The 18,173-nt window shown below is 41.5% G+C and overlaps 1 long non-coding RNA gene across 2 annotated transcripts in view; it reads right to left on the bottom strand.

Moving 5' to 3' along the window:
* Positions 1-951: 951 nt before the first annotated feature.
* The window catches only part of LOC129687450 (uncharacterized), a 37,043-nt gene continuing 19,821 nt past the window's right edge, over positions 952-18,173 (bottom strand). For both annotated transcript variants that reach the window (XR_008721795.1, XR_008721796.1), the window contains 2 exons: positions 6,027-6,194; positions 952-2,060 (listed from right to left, as the gene is read on the bottom strand). This is a non-coding gene — a long non-coding RNA (uncharacterized LOC129687450). The remainder of the gene's footprint in view (positions 2,061-6,026; positions 6,195-18,173) is intronic.

Below are 18,173 nucleotides of genomic sequence, written 5' to 3'. Positions count from 1 at the left end.
GTTGTGTTATTGGATTTAGAACCCACCATTATCAATGATGCTCTTCTCTTGAGAGATCCTCAATGCTATTAAATCCATAAAGATCTTCCTCAACAAGGTCCCATCACAGTTCAGGTAGATCTTTAGGTGAGCAACTGTGAACTCACAGGTTTCATGATATCTACTTCAGTGGGTTCTTTTCTTCCCCAATATATTATAATCTCGTACTTAGACGTATAATTGTGATATCATAAGCATCTTCTGTTGATTAAATCTTCTGTACATTAAACCATTACATTTTTCACAATTTTAATAACCCTTTGCCTATTGCCGCACGGCCGTATCTCTTATTCTTTTGTTTCTGTCTAGCCATTTTGGCTTTTAATGTTATGCTGAAATATCCATTTAGAGACATTTTAGATTTGCCTCTTTAGTGTATGTCAAAAAGACAAACGCGATGATCAAGTGATCTTAATCTGCCTGGTAGAAGAATCTCATTTTGCTTAAGTCCTCCACAGACAGCCAAAAATTTATTCATTTAACTTCTTCTGGATTGGTTAATAAATTCTAGAATAATGCCTTACTGGAGTGTTTCATATCTCGACACCCCTGAGGTGTTTTATTTGTAGGGTTTTTTTTTTTAAAGTAAATAACAAAGAGAGGGAAGTGTGTCTGTATTTGGTCTTTCGAGTGATATAAAGTGCCTGCTTTTCCATGGAAGTGGTTCCTGTTATGTGAAGTCAATATCCACGGAACCAGCCATTTGGTGGAGTAAGAAATTTACCCTGTTCTGGAACCTCAAATAAAAAATCCATTTTAATGCCAGTATATAGCTGTTTTCATGTTTTGTTTACCAGCAGCTGACTTCAGATCTTCGATATTGCACAATTAAACAATTCCATGGCATTGAAAAATATATTCCAATCACAACAACAACAAAAACACAAAGACCTGTTTTACAAGAAAGGTGTTTTATTGAGGAAATTCTAAGGAATGGATTTAATTTTAAAAAATAAATAAATTAGAAAAGGAAGTCATGTCTTCCCCTCAGTACAATCGTATGGAAGCCTTCCATCTTCCTCAGTCAGGATGAAGGTGGTGGCGTTGCTTTACAGAGGATATCCGCCAGGTCTAAGCTTTGTGGGGTTTGCATTCTGAGTCTGCCATGGGTACCTCCACATTGCATCTGGGCTGTAGAAATAAAAGCTTGAACTCTGAGGGAACCAGCTATACAGCCTCCTTGCTGCTAGGGATACAGTCTTCGATGGTGTACACAAGGAGGCTCCATCCTCAGCAATTGCCTTGCAGAGCTGTACTCTGTCTCCCTGTATCACAGCACAGTGCCATGGAAAATCTCTCAGTGTGCCACCAGGAAAAGAGACAGCTCCCATAGAGCACCAGGGCTGCCATCAACACGTGCTGGCAGCTCTGTTTGGAGAGAGTTCATTACTGTCTTGTTAATTCCTCATAAAACCTCGAAGGCTCATAAACAGCTTACTTTTGGTTGTTGAGATACCTTTTAATATCAAGAGCTATGAATTATTATTTAAAACACAACAGAACAAAACAAAATCTACACTTCTTTTTGTGGATAACAGTTCTGATTTTTTATAATTTTCCATCCCTAAACCTACTTGATCCTTTTTAATGGCGCTCATGCCCTCAATCAGGGCTGTGTAAACAATTCATATTACACATTTCATGAAGACACATGTGAACATTTAACAGGCTTTGGGGAGACATTCCCAGTTTGAAAAATCTAGGTGGATTTTCTTTCTTGGAGATTATCCAGTCCTAGTAATAGGCAGAGAAAATACTTCCCATGCCTGCAAGTATTTGGGCCTTTCTCTGTATGCCTCTATCTTTTTCTTCCATAAAGGAGAAGCAGTGTGCACTGGGGGCTGGGGAAAAGAAAAATGATGAGAGAGGCGAAAACTCTGTGGCTGGAGGATCAGATTCCAAGCAGAATTCCTTCATACACTTCCAGTTGTGCGAGAATGCCGGGCAGTGTTCATTTTCACTGTATCTGCTTGCTTAATTGTTTCTGCCTGTTCACTTCATTCTTCAGTGAAAACATTAGCCTAAGGGACATTTGAAAATCAAAAGGTAGGTTTGGAGTTTAACAGGAAATGAACAGTGGTGGTTTGACTGTGGCATTAAAGGAAAAGTTGAGAACCAGAAAGAAATAGGTGCGATTTCAAACCCAACATGTCTGTTCGCTTTTTTGTTGTTGCTTTTTATTCTGTAGCAGTCAAGATAAAAACAAAACAAAACAAAACAAAAAAATCTCCACAGCCCCTGTGTTTTGTACATAGCTGGCTATCTAGCAGATGCTATGAGGTATGCACTAATGGATTTAGCTTAGATGCGATGAAAATCAAGAGATTTTGAACTATTATGCAGGAATTTATAAAATCCTGAATGGATTTCCTGACAGCTATAATTATTTAATTCATTCAGAGTTAACCCTCCCTACCCCCCAAACCTCCTCTTGCCAAGATTATCAAAATAATTAAGGAAGTAGTGGGAAGGTTAGATTCTGAACCAACTCAAATACCAAGCTGACCAAATAGTTCTGCGGGTCTCTGCTTCATTTGAAATGGAACAGTGTTTTCTGCTTGGTGCCACGGATGTGCTAGCTGCATTTGATCTCTAACAGAAGACTGTCTTCTGACAGAATGAAATTGGAACTTCAGAAGTCAGTGTTCCTCACTCCAGTTGCCCAAGCATACCCAAGGCAGTGTGGATTAACCCCCCTCCCCCGCAGGATCCATTATGCTAACTGCTGCAGTGTTACCAATTCAAGACAGCATATAGACACTGGCCATCTTCTCCCTGATCACAGACACAAAAGAGGAGATGTTCAGACACCACCCTCAGAGGTCACAACTTAGAATACTGCCTGTTTTACAACATTCTTCACCTTAACAAGGAAACCAAACAATTCCAGGAGAGCAAAGCTAGCCATCAGCAAACTTGTTTAAAATGGCCCAGCCGGATACAGATGTTTTAAGAGGTGAATAATGAGGTGGAAAATATCAGACTTGAAAAAAAAAATATACAAAAGCCTAGGTGTTTAAACATACAAAAGTCATGAGACCAGTTATTTTTGGAAGTACTTTGGATTCATTCAGGTGGCCGTAATGTGGACTAGCCAGATAATAAGCAAGAGCCCTTTCCTGCCTTTGAAGAACAATGTATTCGATGTAGATCCAAATTTGTAAAAGAAACAATCATGATTTTACATGTGATTATCTCATGAAAAGACCGACACAGTTTGGAATTCTTTTGCTGGCACTGAATTTCATAGACATTGCACACCTGGAGAAATAATTTAATCAGTAGTTAGATTCAATTATTCATTGGCCATGCACTGCACACATCAGCTTTAGGAACAGCAAGACACGGGAACTGTTGATTATAAAAGGGGGGGAAGCTGGCTCGGTTAGCTACCTTCACAGTGATCATTCTCTGTGGAGAATGTAATCCTTCGGCGGTTTCTATTCCTGGAATGGACTCGGTATTTGTGGTGGTAGGGAGTGGGGGCGCAACACCAGTTATAGGTCTGAAATGGGAAAAGCGAAGCAAAGCAAATGGACAAATTGCACGTTAAATACATTGAAGGGAGGGGTGGTATTTTTACAGGTATCAATTATCAGCGTTACAAGTAATAAATAATGCTAAATAAAACATGTAACTAAACGGGCATTAAAGGACCTTTACGTATATAGAAGACAAGAAAAGCTTTTTTCCCCCTTCCTATGCTGCAGACTGCAGGCATTTCCCTCTGCCTCTGTCAAGTGCAATTCTTTCTTGATGAATGACAAGGCAGGATAATAGGCTGTGGTCACCATGGCAACCAGACAGCAGCCCTGTGTGCCTAGCATTTTTTCATCTGAAAATGAAACCAGAAGCAAAGAAAAGCTGAAAATGTAACCAACAGATTAACTGATACAAAAAATAAAAAGAAGAAAAGAAAGAAAGGAAGAAAAATAGGAACAAAAAGGCAAGTTAGATTACAAGCAATTAAATTACAGTACCTAGTCCTCATACTCTCTCTCTCTCCCATCAGCTAGATATTTCAAAACACATTTGATAAACATGAAAAAAATGTGTTTTATCTCATTTCTTCAAAAGGTTTCATTTCTTTTTAAAATCTAGAAATCTCTAGGGGTGGGGGGAGAAAGGGGTTGTATGTATGTTTCTGTTTTTGTTTTGTTTATAAGCAGCTAATTTCATTAAAAATGGCAGTTCAATCAGCTTTATGAGTTGAGTTTATTCTGGAATTTCTAAATTCCTTTCCCTGGTCCTTTCCCAGCACTCTTCAGAGACTACAGGCTTCATGTGCAACAATTTTATCTGGGGCCTGGGTGGGATGAGGGAGGGAGGGAGAGAGATGTAGACCTGAGCAATAAGGCAGTTCCCTGTCCGCCCCTGTGGATGCTATAGACGCCAGACACTGGATGCTGGAGCTAAGAGAACACTGCAGATCTGCTCTATCTCCATATCTGCTTGGGAGAAGGTGGCTGCTCCAGAGTGTTATGCATTCTAACCGTTTGCTCCCTCCCAAAAAATCTTCATTACAATTTGTCTCAGAGCTGTTTCCGGGCTCTACTAAACACAAATAAACAAGAAAGCAGACCTAGAGGAGTGTGTCCTGAGAGTGATTGCCCCTGTATTGTATATTCGGCAAAGAATTTCCAGCTGGTGGTTAGAAGACAAACACCCCATCAGGAACTCAGTCTTGCAACTTTAGAAAGATGAAGCCCAAATCAAACAGGTCTTCTTGGGACCAAGATATCTGTTGTGAATCTTAGCTCAGCTTTTCCTTTAGTGATATGATAATGCATAACAATACTTAGCATCAAGGAGCGGATTCTTAACCTCTCTGACCTGCAGCACTTTTTTTTTTTTTAATTTCTAAACTGGGCAAATCTCATCTACTTTACAGGAATGTGAGGGTTTCTGAAGTCTAAGGGCAAGAGTCAGTGATTCTTCCTTCTTGTGATCAGGATAAGGCATATTCGTGTCGTATATGCAGGTGCTCTGTGTAAAGCAAATGATGAAAAGGAGAATAAGCATGCATAACCAACTATTTCAAGAGGGTGTGGATCAAATAGGTTATCTCACACAGGGTGCTTTGAAAATAGGAAGTCACTTGTGTAAAGGCAGGTGTATCATCCAAAGAGGTTACAAAACTTTATAAGAGAGTCCTAAGCCCTGACTCTCCCACCTGTCCTGATGCACAGGAAAGGAAGGACTGTTCAGTTCTGGACTCCACTCTTGATGGAGAAGAAGGCTGAAATAAAGAAAGAGGCCCTCAGAGCAGTTGACAGATGTTAGCGAAAGCACCAGGCATCCTGCTACTGACAAGTGTCCAAAATGTGCCGGTACATAGTCCTCCCAAATTTCCCTCCCACATGCCCAGTGGTTGCACCGGCCACCCACAGCAAGGCCTAATAAATCCTTCCTTTGTCCCCATTTCCCCAACACACACAAATGCAAAGTAAACAGTTGGATCAAAGCTTTTAATGTGCTTTGTACTGTTTTATTTGAAAAGATCAGGTCTGATATTTGAGAGGAAGGGTCCATCTGGCCGGGCTGAGCTCAAGAAGCCTCAGACAAATTGTAAACAAGACCCGGGCACAAAGTCCTTGCGGCCCACAGCCTGCTGCTGGCACTTCAGAGCTGAGACTCCTGTGAGCTGGAGTTCTCCAACCTCTCATGCAAAAGGAGCTGAAATGGACCCTCACACGTTTCTGGCTCATAGATTGCATGATATCATTGTGTCTAGTTTTTGTAAACGTCTCTAGGCCTAAGATGGTGCCTGTTAAAAGTTCCAGCGTTTGTAGTAGGAATACTGATATGATTTACACACCATTAAAAACTATAGTTGTTCAAATAAACTCCTTAATAATGAGAGTAAAAAAAAAAGATGAGGAATGAAGATGAAGGGAAAGGAGTAATTGCCTTATTAAGTGTGATATATACTTCTAAAGAAGGTTTTCATTATTTACCACTTTTGGAACGAATGGGAGCACACTTACCTCGTCTCTTTTTTTTCTGGACATTTATCACACTTAGTGTTCTCACTAATCATGTGACTTCCTGCAGTACTGTGAGCTCTCTGCAGATGGGGCATGGTCATCTTATTGCATTGGCACATCCTTAGGTCTTAACAGAATGTTTGGCTCATCGTAGGTACTTAAAACTAGCTGTTAATAAAACAGATGAGTGTTGAAGTTAGACTGTAGAGTCAGCATTGAGGGCAGCCTCACTTTCTGAGCTTAAGCTCTCCTCCATAAAATGAGTAGAAAAGTATTCCACCCTGTGTTTGTCTGTGTGTTCTCACACTTGTGTGTATACAGGTATACACTTGTTACTGTGCATGTACGTAAGTGTATAGAGGACAACCTTAGATGCCATTCCTCAGGCATCATCCATCTATTTTTGCTTTTGAGACAAGGCCTCCTCACCAGGACCTGGAACTTGCCAATTAAACAAAGCTAACTCACCAAGGTACCTCTGGAAACATGCTGTCTCTTAGTCTGAGATTAAAAGGGTGTGCCAATGCACCCAACTCATTCACTCGGCTTCTGAGGATCAAATGCAAAGCCTCCCACAACAACTGGGTCTCCCTAGAACCAGGAGAAACGTCTTAGCTAAATTTCTGAGACTCCTAAACAAGACAGCGAGATGCTTAGAGTCTGGCACAACAATGTAGCTCTACAATGGCTACTCAAATTTTTTGTTTTAATGCAATGTCTTTCAGAGATATTTTGGATGAATTGCCTACCATTCCAAGAGTTTTTTTAGTCTCTGGAAGCTCATGCAGTGCTAAAATAGAAACGACAAGTCTTTGAAAGGCTTGTTTCCCCCAGAGTGTTGCAACGTGGACCTATTGAGCTGACTGTAGACACACAAAAAAGCAAGTGCTGTGTTTAATTATCTAGAACAGGGAAGGTGGGACATGATGAAAAACACAGAAAAGAAAGCAAGCCTAGAACCACAGCAATGCAAATGTTAAGGGATCAAACACAGAAGCATACTATACAGACATCAGCCTAGAGATGACTTTCTACGTTTGAGCATCTGGTGAATAAACCATAGATGGCAAATTAATGTAGACAGTATTAGCTGAGATCAAAGATAGAACTGGCATTTGAACATTTATTGAGCATTTATTGCATATGGGACAGTGAGTCTATCATATGTATGATAATAAGTATATATATATGTATATATGAAACTATTCATACATATATAATATATATCCTGGCTTAGAGTGTTGTCTCTTGCTCTAATGAGTTTGTTGCAGTTTCTACCTGCTTCTTCTGCTTACTGGCTTCATGACAAAGCATACTACTTAAAATTTCTTGTGGCTGTTTTCTTATCTGTATCCAAGGGGATAGAAGTAGTTATGCCTCACTAATGTTTGTGGTCATGGAGCTTTTCAGTACACACAACAATATATGGAAGCCTGGAGAGATGACTCGGTGACTAAAATCACTTGATGTGAAAGCAAGCTGACCTGAGTTCAAGCCTACATCATTCATATCAAGCTTGGCATGTCTGCATGTGCCTACAACTCCGGTAGGACAGGTGGATCCTGGGAGCTTGCTAGCCCACTGAAACGCTGAGATGCTGGCTTAGTGATAGATGGTGACTCAAAAAATAAAGTGGGAAACAATAGAGGAAGACTCCTACATCACTGCATTCACAAGCACGGTGCTCACACCTGCATACAAACATACCTATACAACATCACACACACATACTCAATCATATGGCAAATAAGTATGGCAAGACTCATTAGATTTTTTCTGCAGTAGTGTAATTTTGCACTTACTCACTCTTGTTAAAAGTAAAAGAGACGATGAACCAAATGTCAGTTTCATCTTTAACAGACAAGAGTGAGGCTTAGAAATTGGCTCTGTCACTTACAAGCGTTATTGGTCTCATCTGAAAATAGAAGTAGGAAGTCCCAGCTCCAAAAGATGTATGATAAGCTAACCATTTATTTCCAGAAATCAAGGTTAAACATTAATAGTGACCACCCAAATGCCAAATCTCTAACTGGAGGCCACAAGGATGGAGGAGACTCAGCCTCCAACACCAAGCTAGAACAGCAGAGATCAGGGTGCAACTTGGAGATAGCTTATTCCATAAAGCACTTCTCATATAAACCGTCTAGAGTTGTACGACCCCAAACACTGGATCTTCCCAGAAACAGAGATCGGTGAAAACATCTGTGCTAGAGGTCACATGATCAACACAGTGGACACTTCCTGCTGAGATTCAGGAGGGCTGAGGGAATCTTCCACTAGCCATTCAGATCAGCTATTTCCATGGATCACCAATGACCACACTGGCCTCAGTAAAACACCTGAGTTCCTGCACTGCAACAGCACACGTGTGAGACACACAGGAAGAAAATCCTTCCTTCCCACTTCCTCCTGTCCTAGTAGTCTCCAATTTGCATGCTGGCTATGGAGTCTCCTTTCTGAGACTCCTCTCCTCCTCCAGGCTAGAAGCCAACTCCAGCTCTCTTGGGCCGCAGACAGTTTCTGCTTTGAATTAGAATCATGTACTATCTACCATTTGTCCTCCGCACAGTGACAAGCTGCTCTTATGAGACCATGTTTCCATTTCACTCCCGTTTTCTTTTCTCCAGTGTTCATCATCATGTCCATGCTCATCATCATCATCACCACCATCATCATCATCCTGTGTGCAGGTGCACGTGTCTATTGTGAACAGGACGACTTTTGGCAGCCATGTCACTCCTCCCACCACAGGTTCCTAAGATTGAAGTCGGAGCATCAAGCTTATGTGGCAAGCACTTTTACCTGCTGAGCCATCTAGCTAGCTCCACGCTTGTTTTCTTAAAAAGGAGCTTAAACATAGTAATGCTTAACATATATATCAGTGTGTGTGTATGTGCGCACTCAAATGTGTGAGCGCGCGTGTGTGTTGTTTGTTTGACAGCTACGTAGAATAAAGCACAAAGGAAGGAAGGAATGAAAACGTTAGTTTATATATGTCTTACCTATAGCCAGGCTTGGTCTTATAATAAAGGCCAAGCTGAGCATAAAGGTTAGCATTAGTAACAGTGAGCATAAATTCGCTCTTATCAATCCTATGAGCCAAGAATGAGCTAAGACCTAGCAGAATGAGGCAGCGGCGAATAAAAGACTCCTGTCTACACCACTGCCACTAGCTCCCCTGGAGTCCAGATAGCCAGTGCACAGAACGAGCATTTATCAAACCCCAGCCCAAATATATAACTGCAAACCATGAATGATAGAGGAAAAGGCATTACAGTAAGTTGTGAGAATACAAACAAAGGGACAAGATCTAATTGGGGGCAGGTCGTGGATGGCTTCCTTGGGGAACTGATGTTTCAATTCAGATTTGAAATGATGATAGCAGTGGCTCGTGGATAGTGCCGAGGCTTGATGGCAGGGGACTGAACAGAGTGGCCATTAATGGCATCTCGCCCTGCAATCAGTTTCTAAGACTGTATGTGGATGAGAAGTGGCCTGCCATTCGTGCTAATAATTTTGAGTGTGTGTTGAAAAAAGGGAGGCAGGCCGTAAGAGAAATGGTTTAGGGAAGAATGTGATAAAGGAGGAGAGAGGTAAGACTTGTGGGTGGGGGAGGGTACTAGTTCAATGAATTAATAATAAACCTGAGTATATAGAGAAAGAAAAAATCACAAGTAAAAATGAGGTGATGTTGAGGATGCCATTAGTCTCCCTGTGGACACCGCAAATAAATCCTTTAAGCCTTTATCAGTGACTGTTTTGTTTTTGCAGTTTAACTTTCTGCATTTGAACTTGGAATCCTACTGTCCTTAACATTCGAATAGGCACATCTGAATCCATAGCCAGGGCCAGCGTGAGATCATGCCTGTGGGGTGTAGAGAAGGACAGTCCGATGAGTAATAAGGTTAGATGTGATCAAAGGTGAGAGAGGAGACCAATGCCTTGATGTTTGGGCCAAAGCTAGATTCTATTTATAAACACAGTTGTCACTGCACTTGTGGAAATAACCTGGATGGTGGGTCGTACTGGGACCAGGAAAAGGCAGGTGGAGTCGTACTGATGGTTTCTAAGTTCCTTTTCCAGTGGTTAACAGCTTAAAATTTTTAAAAAGAGCCAGAGAAGGCACAGCAAAACTTCTGATACAGAGCACTAAGGGTTCCATGTGCATGGTAAACTGTAGAGTTGGTGTCCTGGGCTCCAAGACAGTTCAGGTATGCTTTAAAGACCAAGCTTTTCCCTATGTGTTTGGATCCAGTTTTCTAGCTTTGCTGGCACAATGACATGGAGATGCCTACAGCAGAGAGAATTCCTGTTTGGAAATCCCTGTGCCTTTCGACACCAGTAGGTTTAGACTTGAAGAACAAGGGGCAAAGGGCTGGGTGTTTGGATTAGTAAGAACAGAGCGGAGAAAGTAGAAACTTTGTGAACAAAAGAGGAGCATTGTCTGCCTCAGAGTTCCTCAAAGCTAAATGGTGTTAGGAAACATGAATAAAAGTGATTTATCTAGGTTCCTCCTTTCACCTTCACATGTCTTCCATGATGTCAAAAGATCTGTCTTGGGAGAATCCTTCTCTAAGCTGTTAAGTCTTCTCAGGGTATGAGGCTCCTTTATTAAAGCATAATACCCAGGGGAGGAACCCACCTTATTAAATAATATCTTAAAGAAGGATTAATCCATCAGTTATTCTCTCCTAGGTACAGAGAGAAATCCTGAGGCCCTAAAGGGAGGAGACGTGGGAGAGCTGAGGGTTGGGCAGAGGCACAGGAGTAAAGAGTGGGAGAGCACTGTGGGACATCCCCTACAAGTTCAGCACCTCTGTTGGCTCCTGAAAATCAGCTCCCATCCTGCCACAAAATTGCCATGTGCACAAAGGTTTTATCACAAAGGAGTCGTGTGCATCAATTACACAATATAAAAATATACCATATTAAGGACATTTGTTTTTTGTTTTTGTTTTTTTGTATTCATGGAACTTCACATGGTAGGATATTTAGCCAGATGCAAGAAAGGGGAAAAAAAGCTACTAACTGAATGAAGAGGGTGTGAAAGAGCTACTTAATGCATGCATAGCTGCCTCACCTACCATTTACTGTTGTGAATGGGTTCTACTTCCTGGCATTGAAAAAAAAGCAGATTGGCCAGAGTTCATTAATGCTTTGATTCCATGCTTCACCTTTCTCTGCCTCTGTCCCTGCCTCTCTCTCTCTCTCTCTCTCTCTCTCTCTCTCTCTTTGTGTGTCTCCTCTCTCCTTTTTTTTTTGCTCTCTCACACACTCTCTTCACATACATATACTTACAAATATACACATATATAGTACACATATGTACTGGGATTCCGAAGCTGATAATACTTTGAAAGTTCTTTATACTATAACTTTATAAAAAACAGCAACAAATATTCAGCTAGAAAGAGGACTTGCTTACTCTGTGAAGCAAAAGGCAGTTATCACGGCAAAGTATTCTCTGGGGGAGTTGAAAATGGGGATGAGCTCTAATGCCAAATACACAAGTGACCCTGATTACAATGGCTTGCTTCTACATGGCTTTTAAAGTCTTCAAAACCTACTTCTAAAATTCATGTGGCATTGGGTCAATGGGAATAATCCTTTGACCTTTGGGGTTCAGATGACACACTTAAACAAACCACAGGCTACCTACTCTGTGGTCCTTTAAATGAGGAATGTCCCCAATGGGCTCAGGCCCTTGAACATTTGGTCTCCATTTGGTGACACTGTTTAAAGAGGTACACCTATGCAGGTGGACGTACCATTGGGGGTGAACACTGAAGGCTTAAGCCTCGCCCCACTTCCAGTTTGCTTGCTGCTTCTTGTTGGTGGTAAAAGGACCTCTGAGCTTCCTGCTCCTGCCGCCACGCATTGCTGTCATGCTTCCCCACCATGTTGGACTCTCATTCCTCTAGAATCATCCTTCCAAATAAACTCTTTCTTCTGTATGTTGTCTTGGTAATGGCTGTGTTTGTTTGTTTGTTTGTTTGTTTGTTTTTTAATCACAGCAAGACAGAAATGATGAAAACGACCCTCTTCTCTGAAGAACTATAGAAGGCTCTGTGATCCACCTTGGGAGAGGGTGGCTCAAAATTCACTCAATATGTTGGGTTGGTGGTATGCCTTTTGTTCATTTACAGTTAGGTATGTTTGTTTTGTTCTGTTTTCTTGAGACCGGATCTCTTAATGTTGCTTAAGCAAGCCTTCAATTCATGGCATTCCTCCTGCCTTAACCTCACAAAAGCTAAGATTACAGGTGTGAGTCACACAGCTGGCATGGAGGTGTCTGTCTTAAAAGACATTGAAATATTTCACATCGGGAAGACTCCTTTTTCTGTCATCATAGGACTTTACAATGGACTGATAAGACCTTGGTATTCACAAGGTCAAGTCCAATCCCTATAGAAGCCAATCTTTTCTACTGCACAGATATTTGTCTGTCCTTATTATATACTGTGATATTAACTAGGCGCCTCTGAGGAAATGACATTGTTTACAAGAAAAGAGGGTCCCATAGGTGCATAGGTGCACATTACATTTTAGTATGTGCATCTTTGGCAGATCTATTTTGCTAGATGGAAGAACAGCAGAGCATCCTGCCATATGAACTAATGAACATGCATTGAAAGATACCTCAAAAATTGTGCATCTTTTCTCCACCCAGTGGCTCTTTTACAAATATGTTTTAACGCAGATGACATAATTATGTACAAGAACAGATGGGATGGAGTCAGTCTTCTAGAGCATCTGAACCATTTTGATTTGACTTTGGAATGCAAAAATCATCATCTATGCTGGCTCACCACACTCATGATGTTCACTTACTAGAGAAGGTACTGGGCAGCCATCCTTCGTGTAGAAACTCTCCAATTTCATCATTTACCATTCTTTAGGTATCCCCTCTCTTTTCAGTCAAGTGAAACCCACACCACTAATTTTCCTGGCACCGAATGTTTCTTAGAACCTGCAAGTCTTCATATATCTGCTTCCTCTCACTGGGTGAGCACTTTGGGGACAAGGTTATGTATTAGTCATTGTTATAGTCCCAGGATATAGTAGACCCTCAATTAATGTTTATTGAATGAGTTAAATACAAAATATGTAACGAACAATTGAAATATTATAGAGCCAGTTTGCTCTATAATTTTTTTAAATGGTTAGTTTAGCACAAATTATTATATTGCTTTGGGCAAGAAGCAAGTAGCTATTTACAAAGCAGACTTATATATAAGTCTATGCAGTGTGTTATAATGATGTGAATTGATTTGGTTAGCCTAATTTTGATGAAAGTCATTTCTTAATGATATTCCTGCCAATACTTTCTGTGTCAGTCAAATACTTAAAGCCTTGACTTTTACAACAGTTGTTTAGGGACCGAACAATAGAATCTATAAAAAATTATCTCATACAGCTTTGCAGTTTCATAAGATGTTAAACTATGCATTTGCTTTGTCATAATGGGGTGACAAGATGGGATGTGACAAAGCAGACATATGATCATGGCAGCAGAGTAAGAGACTTTGAGGGTATATAAAAATAGTAAAATTGGTATGTCGAGAATTTCTTTCCCTTGGATTTGTATTCTGTTCATTTCTGGAAATGTGAATAAAATCTTAATTCCTACTTTACAAATTCCCAATCATCATTATTAGTAGTAAATTTGGGGAAAAAAATCACCATCAATTTTCAGAATAAAATATAAAGTTGTTTTACTACAGGAGTAAAATCTGGGACACACTGTACCCTGATTATTATGTTTAGTAAACTAAAAGCCAATGGATAAGCCATATTTTAAAAAAAAAAAAATCTTGCAAATATAGGATAGAAGCCAAAGGAAAGCATTTAGTTACATGTTTGGTCTAGTCTTAGTGAAATTCTAAATTCAACTTAGTTTTACGTACACAATCAAGAGCAAGCTGGACTCAAAGTTAGGCAATCTATTACTTCAAAAGAATTTTGTGTGCATATGCATGGTGAGCCTAAGTTTGGTGGGAGTTTGTGTCTGTGTGACCCGGCATAACTGTATACAAGTGCAAGTGCCTAGTTGTGCTCCGCTGTGTAGAGGCTGGAAGTTAGCATTAGATCTCTTCCCGACTAAATCTCCAGTTTATTTCATGTGGCAGGTTCTCTCTCTGAACCCAGATGTAGCTGTTTCTGCTAGTCTTGCTGGACTCCTTTCCCTGTGGCTCCCTTCTCTACCTGTGGAGAGTGCTGGAGTGCAGGTGGGCTTCCACACTACCTGTCCTTCATGTGGTGCTTGGAATCTGAACACTGGCCCACAGGCTTGCTCAGCAAGCATTTTGTCCACTGAAAAATCTCCCCCCCCCCCCCCCCCGCTCAGCTTTGTTTTCCTTTTTTATTTTTTCCTTCCTTCCTTCCTTCCTTCCTTCCTCCCTCCCTCCTTCCCTTCCTTCCTTCCTTCCTTCCTTCCTTCCTTCCTTCCTTCCTTTCCTCCTTCTTCCCTTCCTTCCTCCCTCCCTTCTTTCTTCCCTTCCTTCCTTTCTTCTTTTATTTTTTAAGCAGTGTTAAAAGATCAAGACACTTTATCTTAAATCTGCGGTGGACTTTTAATTAAAAACCAAATTCTCTAAGATCTCTGTTAGAACCATGAACTCAGAGTCAGAAGATCAGACTTCAAATGTAGTCCTTACACCTTCATGTTCCCTGCTCCTTTTTCACACTCCCTTGATTAAAGTGAGACATTATCATTTGGATGCTATGCACATATGGTAATGGATATGAATGGGTCACCCTCTCTAGCTGAGGCTCCTAGTAGCAGGGGTCATGGAGACTAAAGAGGACACCTTGAAATTATACAGGACACTTAGTAGAGGGATGGGAACACCAACCCACCCACAAAACTTCTATCAAAATTTCACCTTACCTAAAAGATGTGCAGGGATAAAGATAGAGCAGAGATTGAAGGAATGTCCAACCAATGCCTGGCCCAACCCAAGACCCACCCCATGGGAGAAAGCCAACCACTGACACTATTAATGATACTCTTCTACGTTCGCAGACCGGAGCTTAGCATTGCTGTCTTCTGAGAAGCTCCACCCAGCAGTGGATCTTAACAGATGCTGAGACTCATGGCCAAACAATAGGCAAAGCCTAGGGAGTCTCACGGAAAAGTAGAGGGAAGGATAGATGGATCTTGAGGTTTCAGGAGCTCCACAAGAAGACCAACAGAACCAACTAACCAACATCCAGAGGGGCTTTTGGAGACTGAAACACCAAACCAACAAACATGCATGGACTAGACATAGGCCTCGCTATGCAGATATAGCTTATAGGCAGCTCAGGCTTCATGTGGGTTTCCTAGTAAGAGGAGTGGGGACTGTCTCTGACATGGACTCTATCATCTGCTCTTTTGATCACTCCCCCCCCGGTAGACTGCCTTGCCAAACCACAAAGAAAGAGGACATGCTCAGTCCTGATGCAATTTGATGAAGCTGGGGTGGGTTAGGAGAGGCTCCCTTGTTCTGAAGAATAAGGGAGAGGGATGGGAAAAGAGGGAAAGAAGATGGGACAGGGAAGATAGAAGGGAGAAATACGAAAGAAAATGAATTAAATGAATAAAGAAAAGAAAGAAAGGAAAGGAAAAGAAAAGACAAGACAAGAAAATTTAAAAAAAAAGAAAGAAAAGAAAGGGTCACCCTGACCTTTGGGAGTCAATCATAGGAGATACTTTGGGGGCTGTGTGTGTGTGTGTGCATGTGTGTGTGTCTGTGTGTTTGCCTTAGAAGTATCCACAGACGAACATCTGGTTCTAGCCATTCCACTACGTATAGGTTTATCATGGAACTCTTGATGACTGACAATCATGCATCTGGGATTGGGGGCTCATGCCTGTGACCCCAGCCTGTGAGGGGGAGGGGTTGAGTCAGGGTTGCTGTGAGTTCAATCCAGCCTCTCTCAAAACCTGCAAAACAAACAAACAAAACAGTCCTACAAACCCTAGTCACTAAAGAAGGTTAAAGGAACGCTCACTGTTAATCCTACTGAGGAGACATTCAGAGAGGACAAAATGATGGTTTTGAGTTAGAGCAGTACTTCCCAACATGTCCTGCCAGGATCTGCTGCAGTAGCCTGGCAACCTGTGAGAAATGCCAGCCCTGGTCTTTCTCCTAAACATACTGAGTGAAGAGGTCTGGGTGCGGCCAGGTGGCCATGTCGAGCTGCCCTTCAAGGGTCACTTCCTGAACCCGAGGGTCGGTTGTGAGGAGAGCAGTGGTAGTGAGACAGTGAGTGGTACTGACCTTTGGGAGGGAAAAGGAGACTGCATAGGTCAGACAGTTCTCACACTTCCCACTTTTAGGTGCTAGAGAGAAAAAAAAAATGTGCAAAGGGATTCAAACAAATGGACAGCTTAGGCTCCATCTCAGGAAGTCCCCCTATTCCCTTCCTTTCTCCCTCCTTTCCTTTCCCTCCACCCTTTTTCTTCTTTTCATATTTTTTTCTCAAAGTACAGATAGAGCCAGATTATACTTTCTACATGTGTTTGTATCGTGATATGACACATTTACATAGTAAAAAGGTGAACTCTTGAGGGAGTAGTGGCAGAATAAGAAACAAAGGCACATCGACACAATACTCCACTCAAACAGTAGTAGGGGTGTGTGTGTGTGTGTGTGTGTGTGTGTGTGTGTGTGTGTATGTGTGTGTGCGCAGTTCTGGAGGCCTCACCTGTAACCACAGCTCCAGGGGACCCTGTACTTTCTTCTGGCTTCTGTGGACACTAGCAGTATATACAGCACACCTGTAAATACAGGCATTCACATATACACATAAAAACTAAGCCTTTTTTTTTTTAAGAGAAAATAAGAGAGGGAGAAAGACCTGAGAGCAAAGGAAATGGGAGAAGGAGGAAGGGAGAAAAAAAATAAAGAGCACTAGCAAATGGAATGGGAGAAGCAAGTTGCAGGTCTTAAAACAGGAGAGAAAACATGGGTCAGGGTTTTTGAAACTTCTAGATGCAGCTGTCAGCTGATACCCTGGAGAGACCCCCTGGAGACTTGCAAGAATTTCATCCGCTGGGCCAGACTGTGTCAGGGCTGTTTCATGGAGTTCAAGTTATTTAGAGAATCTGAAGAGAGTTGAAATGCCTTCTCCCGAGTTCCTTCAGGCACTTTGGAACTAAATCACTTGGGTAAGTACCAGCCCACAGCCACCTTCCGTCATTCTCTCTTCTCACATGGACAATCATTCAAGGAGAAACTAGAAAGATGTGTTTTGAAATCATATTGACTTTTACTTTTTTTTTTTTCTTGAGGACACAAGAATCCCAGTGCCACTTGCCCTAAAACTCCTTTTTCACAAAAGGGCTGTTTATCAGCCTGAAAGCGAACAAGACAGAAGCAGGTACAGTTACTAAAAGTATCAGTGAGTGTGGTGGCCATCTCCTTTTCTCAATGATGGAAGTTTCTGTCCTTTGGTTAGCTGAAGTAAAGTGCTGATCCAGCCAACTTTCCCTTGACACTGTCAGTAACCGAGATGTCTAGAGTTCTGCTTCCTAGCCCAATGAAGGAAGACAATGACACTGGACCTTGTTTTTTTTTTCTTTAGATATTTGAAGGATGTATATGTACACACACAATTGACATAAGTTAGTCTGATACAGTTTTGTGGTTCAATATTATCTAAAACTATAACTTCCCACGATACACTTAATATCTTGTTTCTTTGGGGTAAGTTTGAGTGAATCTGGTGAATTCGAAAACTTAGAGAAATATCTAAAATATCTAATATACTTGTTTGGGGGAACAAAGAAAGGCCATAGGAAGCTACATCCCTCAGCCAGTGGGTTGCTTGCCTGGCAAGAATAAAGATCTGAGTTAAACTGCATGGCACACATTTTTTTAAAGCCAGGCACAGTGGTGCATGCTTCTAATATCAGCTCTGGGGAGAGGGAGACAGGTGAATCCCTGGCATTTGCTAGCCAGCCAGTCTAGCCTAGTTGGCAAGGGCCAGACCAGTGAGAGACCACATCTCAGAGAAAAGAAAAGACAAATTACGCCTGAGAAATGATACTCGAGGTTGTCCTAGGGCCTTCATGCACAGACTGCCTGGGTACCTGACCAAACCTGAGCACAGGCACACACACACACACACACACACACACACACACACACACACACACAC

The sequence above is a fragment of the Psammomys obesus genome, unplaced genomic scaffold, assembly GCF_907164565.1.
Source record: "Psammomys obesus unplaced genomic scaffold, mPsaObe1.curated_primary_1811, whole genome shotgun sequence".
In the NCBI taxonomy this organism is placed as follows: domain Eukaryota; kingdom Metazoa; phylum Chordata; class Mammalia; order Rodentia; family Muridae; genus Psammomys; species Psammomys obesus.
The sequence above is the reverse complement of the archived record's forward strand: the minus strand, read 5'-3'. Positions and strand labels throughout refer to the sequence as shown.